The sequence below is a fragment of the Lissotriton vulgaris genome, chromosome 8, assembly GCF_964263255.1.
Source record: "Lissotriton vulgaris chromosome 8, aLisVul1.2, whole genome shotgun sequence".
NCBI lineage: Eukaryota > Metazoa > Chordata > Amphibia > Caudata > Salamandridae > Lissotriton > Lissotriton vulgaris.
In genome coordinates, this window is record NC_141696.1 from 761,254,831 (window position 1) to 761,281,761 (window position 26,931).

Below are 26,931 nucleotides of genomic sequence, written 5' to 3' on the forward strand. Positions count from 1 at the left end.
TAAAGCGAAAACACATCATGAGAAAAATCCCTCACCAATTTAGAACAATAAAATACATTTTAATAAAGTAATTGGACACCATAACAACAAAAATCCAATCAGTCGAACCAGAGATTTGCAGTTTCATAGCGGTTAGGTAAGTATAGAGCTTAAAAGCAGAAAGCATCATTTGCGGTTATCTGGTCGTGCTAGACCAGGTTAAAGTCACAACTTCAGGCTGATCTCAATGGAGTGTGGATTGGCTAAATAGACCAGGTTAGTCCTGATGAAAAAGTTACCTTCTTAAAGTCCAGCGCGAATAGACAAGTTGGCGGTGGAGGAGCCCGCAGGTGAGCTTAGCGGATGGTCATTGCTACACCACGAAGTACGGATGCTGTGTTGCCTGTTGCTGCTGGTAGTTGCTGTAGAGCAAAGAGTCGGTCCCTCGGAGTTTCATATTGCTGGTCATTAGGGGCAGCAAAATCTTATTGCAAACAGGCCCGTTTGCGCTCATGAACAACCAAAAACTTCAGAATTTCTTCCTTTTTCTTCAGAGGAATGCTCTTGGATGCCAACCAAGGACCCAGGATCTTGGAAGGCACCTCCTGGTTATCATTACTCACTTTATCAGAGGCCACCGGGACTCAGGCATGTCTAGTTGCTGGTCCAGTTGCAGCAGGTCAGTTGGGATGTTAGAGGGAGTCCTCTGGAGCTTGTTGTGTCCCCCTGTAGCCCAGAACAGGAGATCAGTCAGCCAACACTTGTAGTCACTCTGTCTGGGATGATGATCCAGTCTTCCTTCTTAGAGACGTGTGCAGGCCTCAAGCAGCAGGGCAGTCCTTTGGTAGAAGGGCAGTGCTTCTTCTGTAGTATTCACAGGTTCAGGCGTGTACTGAAGAGATGGTCTAAGGATAAATATAGTTATACCTGTTGCCAGCTTTGAAGAAGGAGAAACTTCTAGATTTCTGCCGACATCTGGTTCCCAAATCTCCTTCCTACCCCGGTTCTGGATCCGTGGGGGCTGGGGTGACGATAGACTACTGTGAAACTCTTTGTGAGTGTGCTGAATCAGCCACTTTGAAGTGGGAGTGTGGTAGGAGACAGCTCTGTCATCCCCATCATGACAACACGTAGTATCCCTTTGTATTACTGTCTGGGAGGAATGCACAAATGCCAACTGTACCCAGTCATGTGACTCAGGATACAGACTGCAGGCAACATATGGTTAGAACACAAAATTACCATATTTTAAAAGCGTTTTTTTTAGGATTCTGACTTAAAATCCAGTAGAGCGGGTTTAAAATTGCAATTCATGAGAAACCAAACATGATATTTCTACTTGCTCTCAAATAACGTTATCACGTATTAAATGTAGTAAGGTAACTGAGGGCCCGATTCACAAAAGTAATCTGAATCAAAAACCTTTATGACTTTCGGTATTCACAAAAGGCATTTAATTGTAGTAAAGTTAGGATTTGCTTGAGGATCTATAGTTGTATACTTAGATCTTGGACTGCAGACTTGTTTGAGGTTCCAAAGACTGATGTGTATCAAATATGATTCCTAGTGGTTTTCTGTCTTGTGATGTGGCTGAAGGGTTTCCTAGGCATATATTCTCATTTGAAATAAAGATTGCCATAGCTGGCCTCTCAGTGTGGTCATTTTTCTTTCATCCTATGAATCATGTCCTAAATATTCTGAAATATTTTTCTGGCCCCTTGATTCATTAGGCAGCTGGAAGTGCTTTTGGGTGTTTCTGGCATGAAGTTGACAGTGCACATGTTGGCCTGCTTATTTATGCAAATAAAACATTCACATCTTATAAAAGATGCGACACAGTAGGGCACAGAATCATCCTTTGACTAAATAATACATCTGATCTAATGTTTACCTGCTTCTGTTTTGGGAGGAGTGAGTACTTCCACAGTAATGCCATACAGGATACAGCCTTGCATGCCTTGTGATCCTTCAGCTGGATTTTGTCACCTAACGTCTTTTAGGCATAGGGTATTATAACTTGATGTTCACAAGTGCTTACTTCGGGGCATATTTACAAGCCCCTATCGCCACCACAACCTCAATTTTTCTGATGTTGTGTGCTGATAGGGGCTTTGCCTTATTTACAAGGCAGCGTTAAGACACTTAACGTGGCTTAATGCTGCCTTGTAAATAATTCAGAAAAGGGGGTGGTGATGTACAGAGTATCTGAATTAAGCAGAACACTCCTACCCAGTCAACAGATCAGGGCTTGATCCATCACCGTTTTTTAGCTCACTGCACCATCCCAGCTCAGAACCTGGCTACATGCAAAATAGTCTGTCCATGGCCCAGTGCATCATGGGAACAGGGCAGACCAAACTACCAAGCCAATTCTTTTACTGGAAAGGAAACAAGCTTCCGGGGACCGGTTTCTGGCATTACAGCCGTCTTCGGCCCGGCTTGCTTGAATCCTGATGGTGCAGTGAGCAAGGGACTCATGTCTGAGCATACCCTTCCACGCTTATGGTGGACAAAACGATTCAGAAAAGGGGGTGGTGATGGACAGAGTATCTGAATTAAGCAGAACACTCCTACCCACTCAACAGATCAGGGTTTGATCCATCACCGTTTTTTAGCTCACTGCACCATCCCAGCTCAGAACCTGGCTACATGCAAAATAGTCTGTCCCTGGCCCAGTGCATCATGGGAACAGGGCAGACCAAACTACCAAGCCAATTCTTTTACTGGAAAGGAAACAAGCTTCCGGGGACCGGTTTCTGGCATTACAGCCGTTTTCGGCCCGGCTTGCTTGAATACTGATGGTGCAGTGAGCAAGGGACTCATGTCTGAGCATATCCTTCCACGCTTATGGTGGACAAAACGATTCAGAAAAGGGGGTGGTGATGGACAGAGTATCTGAATTAAGCAGAACACTCCTACCCACTCAACAGATCAGGGTTTGATCCATCACCGTTTTTTAGCTCACTGCACCATCCCAGCTCAGAACCTGGCTACATGCAAAATAGTCTGTCCCTGGCCCAGTGCCTCATGGGAACAGGGCAGACCAAACTACCAAGCCAATTCTTTTACTGGAAAGGAAACAAGCTTCCGGGGACCGGTTTCTGGCATTACAGCCGTCTTCGGCCCGGCTTGATTGAATCCTGATGGTGCAGTGAGCAAGGGACTCATGTCTGAGCATACCCTTCCACGCTTATGGTGGACAAAACGATTCAGAAAAGGGGGTGGTGATGGACAGAGTATCTGAATTAAGCAGAACACTCCTACCCAGTCAACAGATCAGGGCTTGATCCAACACCGTTTTTTAGCTCACTGCACCATCCCAGCTCAGAACCTGGCTACCTGCAAAATAGTCTGTCCTTGGCCCAGTGCATCATGGGAACAGGGCAGACCAAACTACCAAGCCAATTCTTTTACTGGAAAGGAAACAAGCTTCCGGGGACCGGTTTCTGGCATTACAGCCGTCTTCGGCCCGGCTTGCATGAATCCTGATGGTGCAGTGAGCAAGGGACTCATGTCTGAGCATACCCTTTCACGCTTATGGTGGACAAAACGATTCAGAAAAGGGGGTGGTGATGAACAGAGTATCTGAGTTAAGCAGAACACTCCTACCCAGTCAACAGATCAGGGCTTGATCCGTCACCGTTTTTTAGCTCACTGCACCATCCCAGCTCAGAACATGGCTACGTGCAAAATAGTCTGTCCCTGGCCCAGTGCATCATGGGAACAGGGCAGACCAAACTACCAAGCCAATTCTTTTACTGGAAAGGAAACAAGCTTCCGGGGACCGGTTTCTGGCATTACAGCCGTCTTCGGCCCGGCCTGCTTGAATCCTGATGGTGCAGTGAGCAAGGGACTCATGTCTGAGCATACCCTTCCACGCTTATGGTGGACAAAACGATTCAGAAAAGGGGGTGGTGATGGACAGAGTATCTGAATTAAGCAGAACACTCCTACCCAGTCAACAGATCAGGGCTTGATCCATCACCGTTTTTTAGCTCACTGCACCATCCCAGCTCAGAACCTGGCTACATGCAAAATAGTCTGTCCCTGGCCCAGTGCATCATGGGAACAGGTCAGACCAAACTACCAAGCCAATTCTTTTACTGGAAAGGAAACAAGCTTCCGGGGACCAGTTTCTGGCATTACAGCCGTCTTCGGCCCGGCTTGCTTGAATCCTGATGGTGCAGTGAGCAAGGGACTCATGTCTGAGCATACCCTTCCACGCTTATGGTGGACAAAACGATTCAGAAAAGGGGGTGGTGATGGACAGAGTATCTGAATTAAGCAGAACACTCCTACCGAGTCAACAGATCAGGGCTTGATCCATCACCGTTTTTTAGCTCACTGCACCATCCCAGCTCAGAACCTGGCTACATGCAAAATAGTCTGTCCCTGGCCCAGTGCATCATGGGAACAGGGCAGACCAAACTACCAAGCCAATTCTTTTACTGGAAAGGAAACAAGCTTCCGGGGACCGGTTTCTGGCATTACAGCCATCTTCGGCCCGGCTTGCTTTAATCCTGATGGTGCAGTGAGCAAGGGACTCATGTCTGAGCATACCCTTCCACGCTTATGGTGGACGAAACGATTCAGAAAAGGGGGTGGTGATGGACAGAGTATCTAAATTAAGCAGAACACTCCTACCCAGTCAACAGATCAGGGCTTGATCCATCACCGTTTTTTAGCTCACTGCACCATCCCAGCTCAGAACCTGGCTACATGCAAAATAGTCTGTCCCTGGCCCAGTGCATCATGGGAACAGGGCAGACCAAAATACCAAGCCAATTCTTTTACTGGAAAGAAAACAAGCTTCCGGGGACCGGTTTCTGGCATTACAGCCGTCTTCGGCCCGGCTTGCTTGAATCCTGATGATGCAGTGAGCAAGGGACTCATGTCTGAGCATACCCTTCCACGCTTATGGTGGACAAAACGATTCAGAAAAGGGGGTGGTGATGGACAGAGTATCTGAATTAAGCAGAACACTCCTACCCAGTCAACAGATCAGGGCTTGATCCATCACCGTTTTTAGCTCACTGCACCATCCCAGCTCAGAACATGGCTACATGCAAAATAGTCTGTCCCTGGCCCAGTGCATCATGGGAACATGTAAATAAAGCACTCTTTACTTAGCATGAAAGGGGCGGTCAATGGGTGTTGTGGTGGGCATTCCACCACAACACCTATTGATTTTGATGATGCCCCATATTTACACGGGTGGCAAAAATATGGGGCAGTGCCAACATTAAGACCAGGGCACAATCAATCAATCAATCAATCATGACATTTGTATAGCGCGCTACTCACCCGGAAGGGTCTCAAGGCGCTGGGGGGGATGGTCCGTTTATTGTTCGAAGAGCCAGGTCTTGAGTTGCTTTCTGAAGGAGAGGTGGTCCTGGGTTCGCCGGAGGTGGATGGGGAGGGAGTTCCATTACTTGGCTGCCAGGTAGGAGAAGGATCTTTCTTCGGCGGTGGCTCTGCGGATGCGTGGAATGGCGGCGACGGCGAGGCTGGCCGACCGTAGCAGGTGGGTGGGCGTGTAGAAGGTTAGGCGGTTGTTAAGGTACTTGGGGCCCAGGTCGTGGAGAGCCTTGTGTGTGTGGGTGAGGAGTCTGAACGTGATTCTCTTGCTGACTGGGAGCCAGTGCAATTTTCTCAGGTGGCCGGTGATGTGGCTGTGTCGGGGGATGTCAGGACGAGTCGTGCGAGGCGTTCTGGATGCGCTGGAGTCTTTTCTGAAGTTTGGCTGTGGTTCCGGCGTAGAGGTTGTTTCCGTAGTCCAGTCGGCTGGTGACGAGTGCCTGAGTGACCGTCTTCCTGGTTTCGGTGGGGATCCATCTGTAGATCTTTCGGAGCATGCGCAGGGTGTTGAAGCACAATGATGATACGGCGTTGACTTGTCTGGTCATCGAGAGGGAGGAGCCCAGGATGAAGCCCAGGTTTCGTACTTGGTCCGTTGGCTTGGGAGTGGTGCCCAGGGCAGGGCAGGGGGCCACCAGGAGTCGTTCCAGGCGGAGGGCAATGACCCCAGGATCAGGACTTCCGTCTTGTCTGAGTTCAGTTTCAGGCGGCTGTTCTTCATCCACTCGGCGACGTCATTTATCCCTTCATGTAGGCTGGTTCTGGCGGTGGCTGGGTCATTGGTGAGGAAGAGGATCAGCTGGGTGTCGTCGGCGTAGGAGATGATGTTGAGGTTGTGTTGGCGTGCGATGGCTGCGAGGGGGTTCATGTAGACATTGAAGAGGGTGGGGCTGAGCGATGATCCCTGTGGTACGCTGCAGATGACTTTGGTGGCCTCGGATCTGAATGGGGGAGGCGGACTCCCTGGGTTTCTTCCGGCGAGGAACGAGATGATCCACTCCAGTGCCTTCTCTTGGATTCCGATGTTGCTGAGGCGCTGCACTAGGGTGCGGTGGCAGACCGCGTCGAACGCTGCGGAGAGGTCCAGGAGGATGAGGGCCGCTGTTTCCCCGTTGTCGAGCAGGGATCTGATGTCGTCAGTGGCTGCGATGAGGGCGGTCTCGGTGCTGTGGTTGACTCGGAAACTGGACTGTGAGTGGTCGAGGGATCCGTTCGTCTCGAGGAAGGCGGCAAGCTGTCTGTTGACGGTCTTCTCGATGACTTTTGCAGGAAAAGGGAGGAGCGAGATGGAGCGGAAGTTCTTGAGGTCGGTGGGGTCCGCTGTTGGTTTCTTCAGGAGGGCGCTGAGCTCGGCGTGCTTCCAGCTCTCTGGGAAGGTGGCGGTGTTGAAGGAGGCATTGATGATGTCCCGGAGTTGGGGTGTGATGATGGAGTCGGCCTTGTTGAAGACGTGGTGGGGCAGGGGTCGGTTGGGGATCCGGAGTGGATGGTGTTCATCGTGCGGGTGGTGTCTTCGGTGCTGACCGGGTTCCAGGTGCAGAGGGTGGTGGTGGGGGGTGTAGGTTCGGTGGTTGGGTGCGTGGTTGGTGCGCCAAAGCGGTTGTGTATTTCGGTTATCTTGCGGTGGAAGAACGAGGCGAGTGAGTCGCGGAGGTCTTGCGAGGGAGTGATGTTGTTGTTTCCGGCGCTGGGGTTGGAGAGCTCTTTGACGATGCTGAAGAGTTCCATGCTGTTGTGGGCGTTGTTGTCCAGTCGTTCTTTGAATGCTGTCTTTTTGGTGGTGTGGATCAGATGGTGGTGTTTGCGGGTAGCGTGCTTGACGGCAGTCATGTTGTCTGTGGTCTGGTCGTTGTGCCAGGCTTTCTCGAGGGTGCAGCAGTTCTTCTTGGAGTTCTTAAGTTCGTCGGTGAACCAGGAGGCTCTCTTGCTGCCTTGTCTGCTGGGAGGGGTCTTCAGTGGTGCGAGGTCGTCTGCACAGTTGGTGATCCAGTGTGTGAGGTTGCTGGCTGCTTCGTCGGGGTTCATTGTGTTGGCAGGAGGGTTCTGGCTGAGGGAGGTGGTGAGCTGGTCGGCGGTGATCTTGTTCCAGTTCCTGCGAAGAACCTGATGCGGGTGGTGGTGGGTCGTGGTTCTTCTGAAGCTGAAATGGACGCAGCTGTGGTCAGTCCAGTGAAGTCGGTGGAGTGGCTAAAGGAGATGTACTTGCTGGAGGAGAAAACTGGGTCAAGCGTGTGGCCGGCGTAGTGAGTGGGGGTGTGCACCAGTTGCTTGAGACCGAGGTTGGCGAGGTTGTCCAGCAGGGTGGTGGTATTGCTGTCCTTGTTGTTCTCCAGGTGGAAGTTGAGGTCCCCTAGGAGGATAAAAGACAGAATAAATGATGGACCCTTCCTAGGGTAAGCACCTGACTAGCTTTCCCCCCGTGAAGTTCCTTGACCCTTAAATTAATCAAGGGGGTTGTGTGCACACTGGATGGCACCCATCATCACCGTGCCTATTCCCTAGGGAATTTTAATGCAAATCAAACAACCGCAAAGGTGCACCACAAAACATGAAACAATAAGTGCAAATGGTGTTTAAGCACAATGAAGAGATATTTCTCAAAGATGTTGAAGGTCTTCTTTTATTTTCAATAAGCAGTAAAACACATACAGCCGACGCGTTTCGTCCCAAGCTGGGACTTCTTCAGGGCTTTCAATTAATGGGACGTCGCTTATGGGGAGAAAGTGTGAAAGGAACCGGGGTCCAAAAGGTCACCTTCCCGGATACTGTAATCCTGTTACGTATTGGTTCATTCAAATGTTGGATTTGCAAGCATGGACTATAAGCATGCTGATGGGCAATGAAGGTAATGTTTTCTCAGAGTTCCTCGGTGGTGTAGAAGATCTTACCACCTTAATAGTATGACTAACTCAGGCCGTCTACTGAATCAAATATAGATCTAGTGGTGGACTGAAGGTCCTATTAGTCCAAGGGAGGAGGGTGTAGGCACTGTGTTCCAGTAGGCCGTTCTAGGTAAAGCGGCCGGCGCCCATCCACAGCCCTCGTCCCGACGAAACACCCGCAGCGACGTCGTGTCCTAGGAGGATGTAGTCAGCGGAGGGGAGGGCGTGCGGGCTGATGAAGTCTGTGATGTCTTCGCTGAATTGTGTGCGTGGTCCCAGGGCTCTGTAGATGAGGGTGCCTCTGAGTGTGGTCTTGGGGTCGGTGTGTTTCTGGAAGTGGAGGTGTTCGGCGGATCTGGTCGTGATGCGGATGGTGTTCTTGTGTACGCTGGCTATGCGTCCTCCAGTCTGGTTGACGCGGTCCCTCCGGGTGATCTTGTATCCGTCCGGGATGGCGATGGCGATGTCGGGCGCTGAAGAGGCATTCATCCAGGTTTCCGTGAGGAAGGCGACGTCTGGTGACTTAATGTCAAGCAGGTTCCAGAGTTCAATGGCGTGTCTGTGGACGGAGCAGGTGTTGAGCAGGATGCACTTGAGGTGGTTGCTGCTGGTGCTCGGCTTGGCGGGTGCGGTGCAGCTTCGGAGGCAGGAGAATTTGCAGGCTTGGCAGGTGAAGGGTCCGTGGGTGCGTTTCGGGGTGGCTCGGTAGCAGGCGGGGTTCTGGCCGGCGTTGAGTGCGTGGAGGGTGGTGGCATCGTAGGTCCGTCGTGTGGACTGGCGTCGATGGGAACCTGGGGTCCTGGCCCTGGGCGCGGTCCAGGTGCGGACGGGCGCAGACGGGCATGCCTTTGGCGCGCCTTCGGTGCACAATCGGTGTGTCCGCTGCGCGAACGCGTTGCGACCTCCATAAATGTCGAAGTGGAAGGGAGGAGCAGCTGGGAGGCAGGAGCGGGGTGGCCAATGGGCGGTCGAGAGAGGGGTACAGAAAGAAAGGGGGCAGGCCGCAGAGAAGCAGCGGCGGGGAGCGGGGAGGGGAAGATACGGCGGGAAGCAGACACGGGGAACAAGGACTATGCAAAATTAATCAATAATACAGAACAGAAGGTACTAGCACAACAATACTGGGCACGACACGGGGAACAAGGACTATGCAAAAGTAAACAATAATACAGAACAGAAGGTACTGGCACAACAATACTGGGCACAACGAGACACAAACAGAACCTGGCCCTCGGCTGCCGAGAGTGCTGGGGACACGGGCGATCAACGCTGCTCAGAAGTGAGGCAGCAGCTGAGGGCAGGAGTCTTGGGCACCCACGGGGGGGGGGGGTCGCGCGGTGTGTGGAGCAACTGGCCCTGGTCTTGTCTTACTTTGGCGAGCAAGGAGAATTTTTTTATTGCTCCTCATTGTGTTGTTTTTATGTGTGCTGTGTTGTGCAGCACACATAGAAACAGCAAAAGGCCATTGTTTGTTAATGTACAGGAAGATGTCCCTTCAGGCACATAAACAATCATTAAAAAATGATTTTTGCAACTTCTATGTGTGCTGTATTAAGATGCACAAATAGAAGTTACAAAATGCCATTTGATTATTTATGTGCAGGAAGCAACACCTTCCTGCAAATAAACAATCTTCCCCTGCAACGCATGGTGCTCGGCGGCTAAATTTGTGTCAGTGCAGGGGGAAACGCAGGTTGCACTGTATCCTTGTAAATACAGTGCAACCATGCCTTTCAGAAGTGTCGGAGTGCGGCATTAAGCCAAGGAGGCTAAAGCTGTGCCCCGCAACTTCCTAATAAATATTCCCCTTGGATCCTTGCATAGGCCTGAAAGCTGATTAAAGTGCATGTAAAAGATGGCTGTGCTCCAAATATTCTTGTGCTGTAGCCGATTGTAGTATCAGAAAAGAACTTGCTTTCACTTCCTGCTGTCTTGAGCTTTTCAAACCAAATTTTAAGCTTGAACACAAATTCTAGCTCTTGAACTCCACTTCTAACACAAAGAAGTGAGGTCTATAAGAGTTGATGCAAAGCCTTAATATTTACAATGAGATTTGGTAAGATTGCATATCCAGTAATAGGAGGATCCTGCAATATAAACGTTTGAGTGTTTGGAGGCAATCTCACTGCCTTCATCGTTCGGGAATCATTGAGCCAACTAGTTGCAGAATATTTAGATTATAGACACCCATAATATAGGTCACAGGAAATATGAGATTCTGTGGTTGACGCATTTGCCAAATAATCCATCATCTTCAGATGTTGGCAAAAATCAAATTTTGTTTCTAGGTCAAACAGATCAAAAGATAAAATAAAATATGTCCCCTCATGTTTCTGTGCACCAGAAGGCTTTTCGAAAAGGTTGCTTGTTCATCATTTATTTGCTTGTAGCTGTATTTGGGTATTAATTTGATAATAATTAAGGGGAACTCTTTTCACACCAGGTGTAAAAATGAATACATAATGAAGTAATACTATTACAAAATTAGTCACATAATGCCACATAATTTGTGTTTTCTTCCTACATAATATAGTCACCCGAGTCGCATAATTTGGTTGTCTTCTGCAGCATAATTTCAGTGGCCCTGCTGGTACTGCATTTCAAAAGACTTTGAAAAGTACAGTAGAGGGTTAGAATTCACCCCATTCCATGATTTCTCTGTTGCTAGACTAGAGTATGTATCCTTCCCCAATTCAAAGTGGCAGAGTGTAGTACTTCCATGTTAAGGTGAGAAGGATAGTATATAATGTCATTCTAGCAAGACGTCTTTGCTTGGCAACTGTGAATTTTGTTGAGTTTCTCCTCTGTCATACCAGTTCACACCTGGCTCCCTCACCCACACGCCTTTCCTGCTTGTTTTTCTATTTCTCTAACCTGCGATACCAATCATGCTTTCAAAGAATTGATGGACTTCCCTCACCATCTCCTTTGAGTCTGGATTGGAGGTCAGTCGTTCTGTGGGCACATTCTACTCTCAACCTACAGTGGTAAGCACACAAAACAGAGGAAATGTTTAGCAATCTGCTTCTTCTGATATCACTGTATTTAATATATAGTGTGGTTCACAGGTGATGGCCAAGTACTAAGAGAGTGGTAGTGTCATCCAAAGACAGCAGGGCTGCTCCAGTGGTTCTCCCTTCCCTGCCCCTCTTCTCTGTTTCCCACAGAGGGCCTCATTTACGAGGCCCTAGTGGCACTTTTGGGCTGCCGGAGCTTCACATTTTTTATGCTCCCGTGGCGCACTTGCATATTTACAAGGGCATACAAATCCACTTTAAGTGGCATTTCATGGCCTTGAAAATATGTGCCCTTTTCACGCTGGACATTGTGTGAAAGAGGCGTTCTATTAGTGTTGCTGTGGGTGTTGCCACGCAACACCTATGGAATCTGAAGCATTCCCAGATTTACAAGGAATCATAAACCTGGGATGTGTCAGATTCTAATTCCACCCCAGGGGTGGCATTAGGGAGGCACAACGAGGAGAAATATCCTTATTTCTTCTTGTTGTTTTCCTCTTTCTATGTGTGCTGCAGATCAGCAAACATAGAAGGAGGAAATCGACTCCATTGATTGATTTTGTGCAGGAAGGACTCTCTTTCCTGCACAAAATCAATCATACCTGCAACGCAGGCATCCTTGCAACATAGCACAGGGGTTCCTGAGTTGGAACTAGGCTGCTTCATTAGCACCAGCGCAGGGTCAGTACAGGAATCCACTGTATTCTTTTTTTTGTCCTCATTCACCACAGAAAATAGAAAGATGTCCATTTTTTCTGCCCTTGTTGTCGAGAGAGATACCAACCGCTACCAGGCATACTCCAATAGGCACCAACCTTTCTGCTGCTGTCTCTCTCACACTGTATAACACCGATACTGCTTAGTTTTCCAAAGTTTGTAAGGGCCCTGAAGCAGTCCAGGAGTGTTAGCCAGTGTAATCATTGGACGTGATTTTGTACTTGTATCAGCAATTTAACCTCAACAATTGTTTCTTAACCCTTCTGGGCTCTCCAGCCAAGGAATTAAGGTGTTCCAGAAAGCTTCCTTCTTATACTTTTTCCCTGAAAGATCCATCTTAGACATATATATGAGGGATTCCAGCCATTCTGAGTGCTGTGGAGATATATTGGTCACCCATTTATGACAAACTTCCCTTCTGGCCAGTAGCATTGCATAAAACAACAGATCCCTGATTTTACCTACAAGTTCGTCAACCACCCCAAATACAACCAGAGAAAGGCTTACCTTTATTTGATGACCCAAAATACCTGTCATGGTTGTTTGTACTTTTTTGCCAAAACTCGCTGATTGTAGGACATTGGAAGAAAATACGGATGTCTGTTGCCTTTTCCAACCCACATTTAGCACAGCTGTTTCGGTTTCCTTTCCCCATCTTAGATAGTTTCTCAGGTGATATATATACCCTACGATGTGAAAAAGGTAGTTTCTTCCTAAAAAAGCACGTTTAACTGTGATGTAAAGAGTTTACATGGATACTTGCCAAATATTTTGCAACTGCTCCCAAGGCAAGTAATTTCCCCACAGCTCCTCTGCCAGAGTGAATTCTCCATCCATGATGTCCTGAAGATGCCAGTACCAGAGTGCTGCTTCTTTGCTTCCTGGTAGTTTAGTTACCTATTCGTCTTCTAAAATATTGCCAGTACCCAATGTCGATTCCCTACTTGGGGCCCAAATTTTTATTTGTAGGTATTTAAACTTTGAGAGGGTACCCTTCATCAGTCTGTTTAAATCATACCAGGGTAGTAAATTTCCTTCTCTAGTCAGATCCCCCCAGACCTTTAGGTTGGCGTCTCTGATTGGTAACACCAACTTGTGGTTGAGACACTCTGGGGTTCCTGGGGAATCCCACATCGGGGCAGATTGTGAGTAATAATTTAATTTCGAAAGGCGTCTGAATATGGTACCACATTGTTGCCATCGAGTGCAGCACCTTCAGTTTAACATTTATTATTTGGTATCACCAAATTTGAAGAGGAAACCATCAAGCTTTATTTTATGCTCTTTTAACATGGTTGAGTACATTAAACCTATTATGGATCCATCTGGAATCTTTTTTTTGGAAAGCCCATGAATAATATTGTTTGTCTGTCAAAGGCAGACCTCCCTTCTCCCTTCTTCTTTGTAGCTTCTTCCAAGAGATCCTAATCCCTTTATTGGCTCAAATAAATTAATTTATTGCTTGCTGTATGCTGTGTATAGTGGATTTGTCGAAGTGTAATGTTAATGAATTAAATATCAAAGTAATCTTTGGCAAGATGCTCATCTTGACCAAGCTGACTCGCCCTAGAATAGTTAACGGGAGGTGTACCTAGCTTTTCATTAATTGGACGATCTCTTTGAACACTCTTCTTAAGTTCGTTTTAAGCAATCACGTTGATATCTTGGACTGTTCTTAAACCAATATATTGCATCTCCTTTTTAATTAATGGGTTGCAACTTACTTGGTTCAATATCATTGCTTCGGTCTTGAGCTCATTTACTGAGTACCCCGACACCTCTCCAAATTCTGTTGCTAAGAGTAAAATTATTGATAGTACAGCGTCTAAATTGGAAGAATATACCATGAGGTCGTCTGCATATAATGCAACTTTCTTAACCCAATTACCCTGACAAAAAGGAGGAATTTCAGTTGAGTGTCTATTTCTAAAGGCCAAGGGTTCCATGTACAAATTAAACAAAAGGGGAAGAGGGGACAGCCCTGTCTTGTGCCTCTAAGGATTTTAGAAGGTGAGGATAATTTACCGTTTACAAGTACTCTTGCTACTGGTTCCTTGTATATTAGCTTTATAGCTTGACAGAAATTATCTCCCAGGTTATATCTCTTTAATACTGAGAATAGATAGGCCCATCTCACCTTGTCAAATGCCTTAGAGGCATCCAGTGTTGTTATGGCTAGCTGTGTCTTAAAGGTTGTTGCAAAATTGATAGCTGGCGTATATTTAACAAGGACCCCCTGAAAACATAGATACTGTAGTTCCTAGGTCAGGGAAAACAACGCAATTGACAAACAACAACCTAGGCAACTGGTATTTAGAAAAGGTGAAACATAGAAAAGAACAGTCGGCTACAACTTACTATAAAATTCAAATTTTTATTAAGTGGTTAAAAAATCAAAGACATAGCATGACTAAAAATAGAGACGAAATGACAAAATTAAAATCCTACAAAACACATTATCAATGAGAAATACATTTTAAAGAATTTATACAAACACAAGTTAAAAATTATGAATGGGTGGCACAAAAAATATATATATATATCTTCTTTTTCTTCCATATATAGGACACTAAAGAAATCCTTAAAGGTCTCTTTAAGCTCAGTCTCCCTACTCAGGGTATCTCCAGATCGTACTTCCTTGATCTCCTTAATCCTGTTTTTGTTCCGTTCTGTCTTAACTTTCCAAGCAAGAAGTTTACTTGCTCCCTCTTCGTACTCGAAATGTGCTAGCTTGCTAGCCTCCCACCTCTTTCTTATTCTTATTTGGAGGATCTCAGATAGTTGGTTCTTCATAAGTAACTGCTGCTTTCCATGTTCTTCTTTATTATCCTCGGAGTCTGATCTTTTTATTTCTAGATCTATTTTCTTCATCTCCTCCTCTAGTCATGAGATTTCACTTCTGTATATCTTATTTCTGTGACATGTTACACTGGTGATCTTACTTCTTATAAAAGCCTTTTGGCTATCCCACACTATTCCATTTGATGTTGAGCCGGTATTGACCTCAATAAACTCTCTAACCTCTACTTTAAGATTTTCCATTGCTTCACTATCTGCCAATATGGGCCGATCCAGAGTGCACCTATTCTCTTCACACCTTATACTGTTTTTAAGTGTTATAAGAACTGCTGAATGGTCTAATAAGTGGCCCGCCTCATATTCTATATCCAAAATATCTTCTCTAAGGCTCCAATCTCCTAGGAAATAATCAATTCTAGACCTACTACCATATTTTTTGTTGTGAAAAGATATTCCCTGTAGAGTTCCTTCTTTTTCTCTCCAGAGGTCACACAATGTATGCTGGGTCATTATATTTTTTAATTGTGCACGTGAATTGGGGGCGGTATAGTTCTGGTTTTGCTCGATTTCTCTAATTTTAAGTCTAGAACAACAGTCCCCTCCCATAATTATTGAGCTAGTGAAATCTAAGAGATTGGAAAATAGATTTGTTAATGGTTCAAAATCATCATGGTTTGAGCCATAGTAGCCTACTAGCGTTGATGGCCTATCATCTATTTTAACATCTGCTATATTCCACCTTTGTCTGCTTTCGTACGTGTTACCCACATTTTTTTTTTTTTTCACTATTATTGCAACCCCGCTGAGATTCCCACTCTGATCTGTACAGAAAACTTGTTGTACCCATCTTTGTTTTTCAAAGATATCAAGACATTCCTTTTTCAACAAGTGTGTCTGCTGTAAAACCAAAATTCGTGCAGGAGAATCTATTAGATATTGGAGTAACCTATGCCTTCGACCCTTTAAGGTTCCACATTAATATCTGTATAGACATATCTCTAATATTTCATTCTAGTTACTGATACTAATATTAGGGTGTTTGAGGATTTATTTTTATTTTTTCTCAAATACTTCCCACACTATGACACCCTTCCACCCCCCCCACCCAACTCACCCTGGAGAACTCACCCCTGCTTCTTCTTCTTGGACATAGTGTTAGTCCAAATTAGTCCTTTGCTCTGTTAGCTCCCAGTCTCACTAAGCGAAAAGAATTGAAATAACCATATAGAAAAAAATAGAATTCAGTGTATGTGTCAAGTTACATGTTCAGTTTATGTGCCAAAATTAATACCAACTTGTTCGATTTTACCTAACTACCCCCGCTGCCCCCTTAATATTTTCTAGTAGGTCATCTGCTTCTCTTGTATTCCTAACCATATGCATTTTAATATTAAACATTATTCGCAGAGATGCTGGAAATTCCATGCGCCTGCCCAGTTCCCACTGTCTGTCTAGGGTTGCTTGCAATAAATCTGATCTAATTTCAAAAAAGAAGTTGGGGCCCTTCAGGGTTTTAAATTTTAGTGCGGCTATCAATATTTTTTCTTTAAGTGCATAAGTATGAAAATTAATGAGAATCTTCCTTGGTTTTGTTCTTCCCGGGGTTTTTCTGAAGGGATCCCGGTGTATTCTTTGTATGTCTTTAGCGATATCCACTTCACTTTCCTCCACCTGGACTGCAGCTTTTATGAGAGCTACAACGAATGATGTTAAGTCCTCTCTCTCTTTATCTTCCAGTACATTTAATATCCTCAAGTTGTTTTTACTAGAATCCAGTTTGTCCAGTTTGCACTTCATTTTCTACTTCCACTTTGTGACCCGCTTTAATCTGGTCTCCGGGCCCGTAAAGAAAGACCTTTGCAGTGGGTCGCCTACCTTTTGAATCCTGTTGTCCTTCGACGTTGATGGCGGTCGGCTCCCTCAAAGGAACTCCGACCTCCAAGCTACCCAGGCGTGCAGCCACAGCATATGTGCTGATGCTGACACCGCTCGCCCGGGAAAAGCCTTGCGCTGCTGCCCTGCGGCTCTTTCTGAGCTCAAGGGCGGCCGAGACACAGAGCAGACTGATGTCAAGATTCAGGCAAGAGTCGGCGGATTCAAGATAGTTTCCGGAAAAAAAAACACATCGGAGAGTGCGGCCCTCCCGAGGTACTAGAGGCGTAGATTTTGAGGTAGAATTGAGTAAGATTAGTTAAGATTACGTGTTATGCATAATTCGTCGGCTGGGAGCCTCCGGAGCTTACGACCTGCGCAGCCGCTATGTTCTCCCTTTTCAGGAATCCACTGTATTGTTGTAAATGGCGCATTCCTGCACTTTGAGAATGATTCGGCCTGGTGCTGCAAAACTGCTTGAAGCACGGCGCTGCACCTTTCTATTGTAATTGAGGCCTAGAGTCTATTGCGTAGGACTCTAGAGCTCGATTACAACGAAGTACATCTACTCTGGTACCAGTGAAGTATGTGTAGTGTCGGCATCCATATCACAATCTTCTGACACAACTAGGCATTTGGTTGTTTTTTTGCCCAAACTATGTTGTACTGTTGTGTTTCGATTTAGATTCCGTATGAATTTCCCGATTCATGCCCTTATATAGGTATAATTCACATTGCCCTTATATAGGCATAGAAATCCAGTCCTTATTTAGGCATAGCTCATGCTAACCAAATACAGGCATGGCTACTTACATCCTTTCATCTACGTCACAATGAGTTCTTGGAAAACCAGACTCTTAAGCCGTTAGGACTTTCCCCTGCTTGGATATTGATTTCTCCAAGAACTCATTTATTATGCATGAACATCTATTCCTTAGGGGTTCATTCATGACGTTCATATGCCCGACTTTTACATCAATACTGGCATTCCTACACACCTTCAAGGTATAAATATGCCTTCACTTGCTATGGCAAGGCACAGTGTGGTTCAAATACCTACTTGCACGCGGCTCGCCACAGCAAGTTCAGAAGGAAGCCAAGTCCCCAACTGACACACTGACGAGACGCTGTCATCCTCCTCACCGGGAATCCAGCTCCAGTGTTTCTGATTCCCCTTGCTGGGGTTAGAGATCAAGTCCCGGGAAAGAGACACCAACCTCTCTCATTCTGAGGTATGGAGCTGATTAGAACTTAGAGAAACTTTTGGCAACTCTTGGCAACTATAGTTAAACTAAACTATAGCAAACTCTTGGCATAACTATACCAGACTAAGACAGCACCTACTTCTTCCCTAGTACTAGACTCAGGTTAGGTACACTGGGGTAGGATTATTTAGAAGTACCAGATGAGTATTTTAGCCTGTATTATTTATGTATGTATTTTAACAAATATATGTCATAGCTACAAGACATGCTATTACAGTATTATTTTATCTTACTGCTAACGCTGTACATTTTATACCTAACATTCTGTCTTACGATTGTAGCAGTTCATATCTCCAGCATGAGAAATAAGACTGCTCAATAAACCCTTTTTATTGAAACGCCCGTCTCACTATTTCTATGCATCTCTGTAGAAAGGAACCATGCACGATTGACTTGGTGAAACGGTTATCTATTGTTTCCACAACTCTGAAGATACTGTTCTGACTCTAAGGGAAACAAAGTTGTCATGTTTATGCAGTTGTCAGAAACTAATCCCTTCTTGATCATTCGAGAAGGTTTCTAGTGACCTCTGAGCTAGCTGGCACACACACAATTAAGTTGAATGTACTTGATAGAGACAAACTGACCTCAGTCCTATGTCATATCAATAGTGTATTTTATTCCAATGCGCAGAGCCTATCAGGGATATAGGATTTACACTACATGGCACCCAACGGTTTGATAAGGTACTAATTTAACACTAGATATTGAAGTAACTCAGTCGTGCTTTTCTCAGAGACCCCTACTCATAAAACTCCATTAGATGTCTGGAGTGGGTAGGGATAATATCCGTCGTAGCTGAGCAGGACAAAAATCCTATGTATTAGCTTTTTAGTTTGTTCAACATTGAAGTATACAGTGTTCCAAAATATAGTGCACCTTATCTTTGTTCCCTTGAATCTTGCTCTGCAATTTTCATTAAACAAAAATGTCCGTAAGCGGGGACAATAATACCGAAACCGGTGGAGCTGCGGCTGACCAAGCCGAAGCAGTTTTTAATCAAACAGGTTTTAATGAAACCGAAATTAATGCTATAATCATTCCTCCAAATTTAAGGAGGAGCCTTCACTCTAAAACTTATAAAACATAGTCTAACACCAAGATGTGGCAGAACAGTTTTGTGATAGAGGCACATGAATATCACCAGACAGAGGCATTCTATTCATGGATAGTATTCCCAGAATCAAACCCTGTAACGAAAATGTTTCACTTCTACAAAGAAGAGGATCCACCAGAGGAATATATTCCTTTCGAGGATATTGAAATTCCACTCACATACCAGGAGCATGAGCTCTGGTTTAAAGGTGCCCTAAAACATTTAAATCACATTACCAGGCTTGGTCCACTAGGTAGACCAGGAGCAACATGGCCGGTTTTGGCTGGCTATACACCTTATCCTGACATTGAAGAAATGTCAGACATAGAATTACTTACTCAACTCAAAGAGTTAATCAGAATTTATAGACAATTGATTCAATATGTCATGCGGACTCTCACAGTCCAACCACCATTAGTTATTCCACAACAAACCTCTCACCAGGGGAATACACTAAAAATCACACCACAAACTTTACACGCAGTCATGAATAAACTACCTGCATAACGTGACCAAATTCCGTTCTGGATAGCTCAAACAATTACTCAAATCGAAGCAGTATTTCCCAATACCAACCCTTATAAGAAACATAGAATTCTAACAATCTGTTTACCAATGGATATACCACCACATCTGGAAGACTGCACCACTTGGTTGCACTGTCTTTGCTGCTATCTACTTTAAAACACATGGTGTTCCGTCAATGGCGGTAATACCTGGTGTCCTGAAACAGATTCCAAACGAATACAGGGCAGAGCTTGCTCTGAATTTAGGTATGAAAATACTGAGGGGCAGATTTACAATAACTGGCGCATACCCAGGGATGCGCCAGTTATTGTGCGGAGCAGCTCCGCCACCCATGGTGCGCCGCATTTACAATGTGGCGCACCATTGCCCAAAAACGGCACAGATGCGTGACATGTCTGTGCCGTAAAGGTGGCGCATTGCTGGAGTTGTGTCGCAAGCGCTACGCAGCTCCAGCAAGGCTCGGGGGTGCCCTATCTGTCCAATGCTGCGTCAAGCCTTACGCCTGCTTCAAGCAGGCGCAGGGTTTTGATGCAGCATTGGCCTAAAAGTGACTGAGTGAAATCTTATAGATTTCTCACCTGCCCTGGAACGCCCACCCTGCGCCGGAACGCCCACATGTGGCGCAGGGCTTTACAACGTGACGCATCTGCCTAGATGCGTCACGTTGTAAATGGGACGCTGGGATGCGCCACATTTACGCCGCCGTTGCGTGACGCAACGGCAGTGCAATTCCGACATAAATCTGCCCCTTCAAATTTTTAACCAGGTCTCAACAATAATGTTATCTAATATTAAAAGAAAAGCAGAATCAGTGGCAACCCACCAGAAACTAAGGGAATTTGATGTAACAGAAGAACCACAAGAACTAGCCACAATAATTGAAAAATCCTATTAAGAATTAGGCAGAGACAGTTTGGGTGGGAAACCAGTTAATTCACAACTGTCTGGGAGTCCTGAAAAGGTCTTAACTAAAAATACTCCTACCTCTTCTAAAAAGAAGTGTGAAAATAGCAAACAAACTTCAAAAGAGAAAGATTCTCAACCCCTAAGTAGGTCTCCTCAAAAGGAGCCCTCTGAAAGGAGGTATAACCTCAGGAATAGCGATAATTTGAGAAAACCTGACTGGAATCAACATACTGATACATGTTCCTCTTGTACCTTTCAGATATCGTCACAGACATCCAAAAGAAGAGGACGGTCAGATCACAAAAAAGAACGTGTGAAGTCCAAAGATGATCAACATGTTCAGAAAAGCAAACAAAAAGCTCAATTCATCAAGAAGAAGGTAGCAGGTCTAAAAAATCAGACATGCCGAGGATCTTGAGGAGACAACTCAAGAACAGAGAATGGGCTCAGACAATGTCGGACAGCACAGCACAAGTAACAATAGCTCGCGAGAACCTGAAGGGACTTCCGGAGACAGTGGACTTGAATGAAGACATTCAAGTTGAGACTGCAGACACCAGGGTTAGTTCTACACATACGTTATATGAAATAACACTCCAGATGGAGGGATACATACCAAGAAAAGTGAAAGCTCTCTTTTGGGAGCCAATTTCGAAGGGTTATTATAGACTTCTAGCAGGACAGGACTGGCCACCAGAATTTGTCAGGGAGTGCCCACATGGCGAAGACATCATTATGCCAGCCTTATCTAACCATATTCAAATACATTTAAAATATACTTATGCCAGGAAATAAGCAGTCGCCCAAACCCCGGCATTATATAAAAATCATGTAGGATGGGATGAGAACTCACCTCATCATAAGATCCAGTTAATAAATCAGCCAACTGTGTAGTAAACTACTTCTCTACTGTTCTCCACTGTATAGAATGCACCATGACATCATAGAATGCCTAGGTGTCTCTATGGCTCACAGTGTCAGTTGGGCAACTCAGGCTGAGCTGCTTGGAGCCTGCTCCTGGTGGGGTTTTACCTATTTTTCCTATCTTCTCCTACTTACCTATCTTAGAAGGAATCTACAATAAAGGATTATCTACTTACACAGTTGGACTATGCATCTTCTTTTACCACAACTTGGCGACGATTTTGAACCTACGCGTGGATTAAGGAGAAAGACAACTAAGGAACAAAGTAATTAAAGGTCAAGCAACTTAAGACATTAAGGACTTTTAAAACTTCAATTGAAACTAAAGGTAACGCCCCAACTAGCCCCACCAGTGTCCTGCACCATCTGGACAGCCTGAACCCTGGGCGTTTGCCTTCCATTACTGAGGAGTCTATGGTCACCTGGAAGAAGTAAACAATTCCTCCAGCAGCAAGCCTCTCATAGGCGCAACAGGTGTGTTCCCTTGCTTCTTTTTAGCCTATGTATGCTTGGAAGTGTCCTGACCTGTCTGCATCCTCAGTAAATTGCTGATCTGCCTGGTGTTGGAATGGTAGCGTATGGCAGTGTATTCTATCACATCTTTACTAAGGTCTAATTGTGCACTTCAACAGCGGTGGTGTATTTTAGGGAAAAGAAGGACTTATTGTTACTTTCCCTCACAACAAACGTCTTTCATATCGGTATTTGGTGTGGTGCAGAGTCATTCACAACGTTAAACGGACTTGAGGAAGCTTTGTAGTCTGACAGCAAGTTTTCGTCTGCATCCTCAATAAACCACTTAATTACCTGAAAGCTGCAATTAGTTTCCTGCAGAGCCTCGCAGTGTATCTAACGGCGATTTCTTCAAAGTCTGAATATTTCTTTTTTTTATTTAACCGCTTCATTAGCACTGAGCAGCAGTATCTTGCTTTTCTGGCACGCTGGCACGCTACATCTACAAATGACACACTCAGCACTTTATAAATGTGTTTTGGGATTAGTGTTTTTACGGAGACAGTAACAGCACAAAACGGTTCGAGAGAAATTTCCTGGAGGAGCAAAATGTCCGAGTGTTTGGTAGCATGAAGAGCAGCACCTTTGGTGAGCACTAAGGCATATGTGCGGGGTCAGAGTCTGGGAATGTTTTGTGTGGTGAGCACATTTCGTTTTGCCGCTTTGGATTCCTAAAGTAGACCCCCCACCATGCCAAACTGAAGTGCATCGTTTAAATTTTAAAATCCTTTCACGCGCATCTCACCGTTCTCTTAGTGCCGCGTGGGAGCAGAGTGAATTCTGCATGACGTTCTTCTTCTCCAGCTCTTCATAGCTGACCAGCGACGCCTGCATGCAACAGCGCGCCGTGAGCCACACGGTGCCACGTCAAGAAGCGTGCCGTCTCAGTATTGCCTGGTTACCAGCGCCATAGTCCAGCGTGTGCCAGGCGGACCAGTGTGTGGCAGGTGAAGTACTTTTGGTACATCATTATGTATGATGTAAAGTGGCCATATTTTGTGTAGTCTCTTACGGATTATCGCTCAATCATTAAAGGAAACTGTCTAACTAGATGTCAGCACAGCAATGCCTGAAAATCTGGAAGAGAGGGGTCTGCATGTGCAGTAACTTACAGCCTGTTCCTAAACATGTAGCTGTGAGGCAGATACGACTCCGATGATAAGGTAAGCGAGTGTATGCATTAAAGAGACTCATGTTTTTTCCCTGTGAGGATGCTGTCTGCGCATAGTAGAATTTTGAAAGGAGGGCAAACAAAGTCCATTCTCTACAGTTTGTAGTGCGCTATCTCTACAGCCTTAACTTTCAGTTTACTTTCAAGTTTGTTATCATATCCATCTTGCGCCTATGGCTTCCCATTAAAGGAAAATAAGCCGTGAACATGGGAAAATACTTGCAAACTTACTGGCTCTTCAATTAATAATATAGTTTTGTAACAGAGGAATCACATTTGATTGCATGTGGTTTACACTTCACGGGCAAGTGTGTCTAAAGGCAGTGACAGTGTCGTACCTAGTCTGCAACCAGCTTTAGGGACTGATCACAGCAATAAACTCCAACCAGGACAGCTGCATCATAGACAGTGTTGGAGACTGGACGTTCTGTATGTTTTAAAAACAAGTCTACTCAAGGAATAAGAGACACCTAAAATCTCCTGGACATTGAGGACACGAAAGATGCTTCCTTAAAATTATATTATTGTAAAGTACTGGAAAATGATGAATTTCTTTTGTTTACAAGCACGGTTAAGGACAACCCACAGTACTGGCACAGGGAAGCATGACAGAGTCCAGAACCAAGACAGAGAGTCCAGAACTGAGAAGGTATAGAACAGTGGCAGGGAGTCTAGAGACTCCAAAACTGGAGCAGAGAATCCTGGGACAGTCAGCTCAAAAGAGTCCGGAACCAGGACAGAGTGTCCAGGACTGAGAAAGTATAGAATTGTGGCAGAAAATCTTGCAACTCTAAAACTTTAAAAAAAGAGTTCTGAACTGGGACAGTGAGACCAGAAGCAGGTATTGGAATCTAGGAGAGGTTTAAGCGACAAAGCGATCGTGATCAGAATCACAACAAGAAATAGTAAAGTCCCTGAACCAAGACAAAAGTTTCATACTAGATCAGCACCAAGAGCACGGTGACAATGTCAGAGTTTCTTATGAGGCTGGTCTGGCCTTGCTTGTTGCAAGTCACAATGCTTTTCTCCTACTTCTCCTGGAGCCACATGGAGCTACATAGAACGAGCGAGGAACCAGTTTTCCATCAGCGACGACTTCGGGGAGGAGGTTGTGCAAAAGACTCTTGTGGCGAAATTCAGCGGAAAGCTGTGCACTGAGAACCCGGGTGTGAAACCGCTCACCGGTGCTCAAGTCTTGTGTTTATTTATTCATTTATTTTTGAAGTGTTTAGCATCTCTGTGCATGTTTTGAATGGGCGCATGTTTGGGCATAGTCTCTTGTTCTGGTTGCTCTATCTTTTGGGAGGTTTTCAGTGTGTTCGTCCTATTGTTCGTTTTGCAGAGAGGTTGAGTTTAAATTCAGTTTTGGAGAAACTGTGTGTTCCTCATTTGAGGAATGGGTGGTGTCCTTTTGGTAAGTGTCTGGAAGCTGTGGTGGCTGCAGTGACCTACAGCTAGTGTTACATGTTAGGGTGATTAGTACCCTATCATAGGGAGTTTGGTTTCCTAGGGTGGCATCTTTTAACCCTACGGTGTACCCTTCTTTGGGGAGGTTGTGGGGCCAGTCAATGCCCAATTCTGCTTTCTAGGGTGATGTTGTACCTTATGGTGTACCCTATGTAGGGGATGTTGTAGTCTTGGTTTTTCCAGGGTGAGTATTTGTGTTGTACCTTTCTTTGGAGAGGTGGTGTTGTTTGTGGGTAGTCAATGCCCCATACTTGTTCCCATGGTGTGTATCCTGTGGTGTACGCTACTTTGGGTAGGGGGTATCGTTTGTGGGTAGCCAATGCCTTATTTCTGTTCCCAGGGTGTGTGCTCTGCGGTGTACCCTACTTAGGGGAGGATGTGTTATTTTTCAGGGGTATTACCCTGTGCTCTGCTCTATTTTTGGTGGTTCAGTTTTCCAGGAACAGTATCCTGTGGTGTGCTCTATTTAGGGGAGGTTGTATCATTTTACAGGGTTAGTACCCTGCGTTATTCCCTATTTTTGGCTGGAGATTGTTTTAGCACCTTTTCATGTTGACACTATGCTCCGGTCGAGGTCCAACTGCTTGGAATTCATGGCCAAGGGTTTCATGTTTGTAGGACTTTGAGTGAGAAATGTTATCATTTTTCTGTGTCAGCATGCCTTGATGGGGAGGTTCAGTAGTTTTCCATGGTCTTTACCCTACTTTGGGTAGGAGGCATTGTTTGTGGGTAGTCAATGCCTCATATCTGTTCCCAGGGTGTGTGCTCTGCGGTGTACCCTACTTAGGGGAGGATGTGTTACTTTACAGGGTTATTACTCTGCACTGTGCTCTATTTTTGGTGGTTCAGTTTCCCAGGGTCTGTATCCTGTGGTGTACCCTATTTAGGGGAGGTTGTGTTATTTTACAGGGTTAATACCATGCGTTTTTCTCTATTTTTGGCTGGAGATTGTTTTGGCACGTTTTCATTTTGACACTATGCTCCGGTCGAAGTCCACCTGCTTGGAACTTATGGCCAAGGGTTTCATGTTTGTAGGACTTTGAGTGAGAAACTTTTTCATTTTTCTGTGTCGGCTTGCCTTGGTCAGGGGAAATTTTGGTTTTTCCAGAACGTGTTCTTGGGTGTATTTCTGTTTTGGGGTTACACTCTTCCGGTTATCTTGAGTGAATTCTACACCTGTTGTACCTTTTATGGGTATGTTGCATTTTTCTCAAGGGTCTGTGTCTACACCCACCTTTGTTTACCAGGGTGCCTACCCTGTGTTGTACTCATGTAAGGGGAGGTTGTGGGCATGACCACCCTTCTTTGTTGCATTGGTTGTTATTCATCAAAATCATACTTTGTTTTCCCTAAGGGAGGGGGAAGGGGCATGTAGTAGTTATGTTTAGCATCTTATTGTATTTCTACTCCTGCTAATGATATTTCTGATACCTCGTGTAGTACATATTTAGATTTGTGTAGCTCTTTATTGTACTTTCATGTAAATGTTGTATTTGACGTATCTCACTTATTCTTTTCTTTATTTCTGCTGTCTTTCCTTAAGGAAGGAGGATGTGTAGTAAACTACTTCTCTACTGTTCTCCACTGTATAGAATGCACCATGACATCATAGAATGCCTAGGTGTCTCTATGGCTCACAGTGTCAGTTGGGCAACTCAGGCTGAGCTGCTTGGAGCCTGCTCCTGGTGGGGTTTTACCTATTCTTCCTATCTTCTCCTACTTACCTATCTTAGAAGGAATCTACAATAAAGGATTATCTACTTACACAGTTGGACTATGCATCTTCTTTTACCACAAACTGCACAAAGGCAGTACACAATTAAGCAAGAAGCTAAAAAACAGGTCAGGGAGATCTTAGATCAACTTGAATATCAAGGGGTAATTGAAACTTTCACCTCATCAATGAACAATCCTTTGTTTCTTGTTTCCACACCAGAAAATATATTTCGTCTAGTTTTGGTTTACAGACACTTAAACTCATGTTGTAAAACCTTTGCAGTGCAAAATGCACACAGTACAGAATTAATGAATAACATTGTGCGTAAAAAATATAAAACGACATTAGACATTTCAAATGGTTTCTTTTGTCAAAACATTTCACCTGAAAGCAGGTATTTGACCTCTTTCTCAATAATGTGGACACAGGTCAATTCTGTTGTCTCCCTTAAGGATTCAAGAATAGTCCGGGGTTATTCTCAGCAAGAGTAACAGAGTTACTACAAACTTATGATGACGAGGCATTGTCATATGTCGATGATATCTATCTGACAGACGATGACCTGAACAGGCACTTGAACAGGGTGAACACCATTATACTGGGCTTTGCCTCTGAAGGGTATAAATACAAATTTTAAAAATCAAGAATTGCCCATCTCAACGTCCTTTTTCAAGGATATGAACTTTCAAGTGAAGACAAAAGCCTGGCAGCTAACTTTTT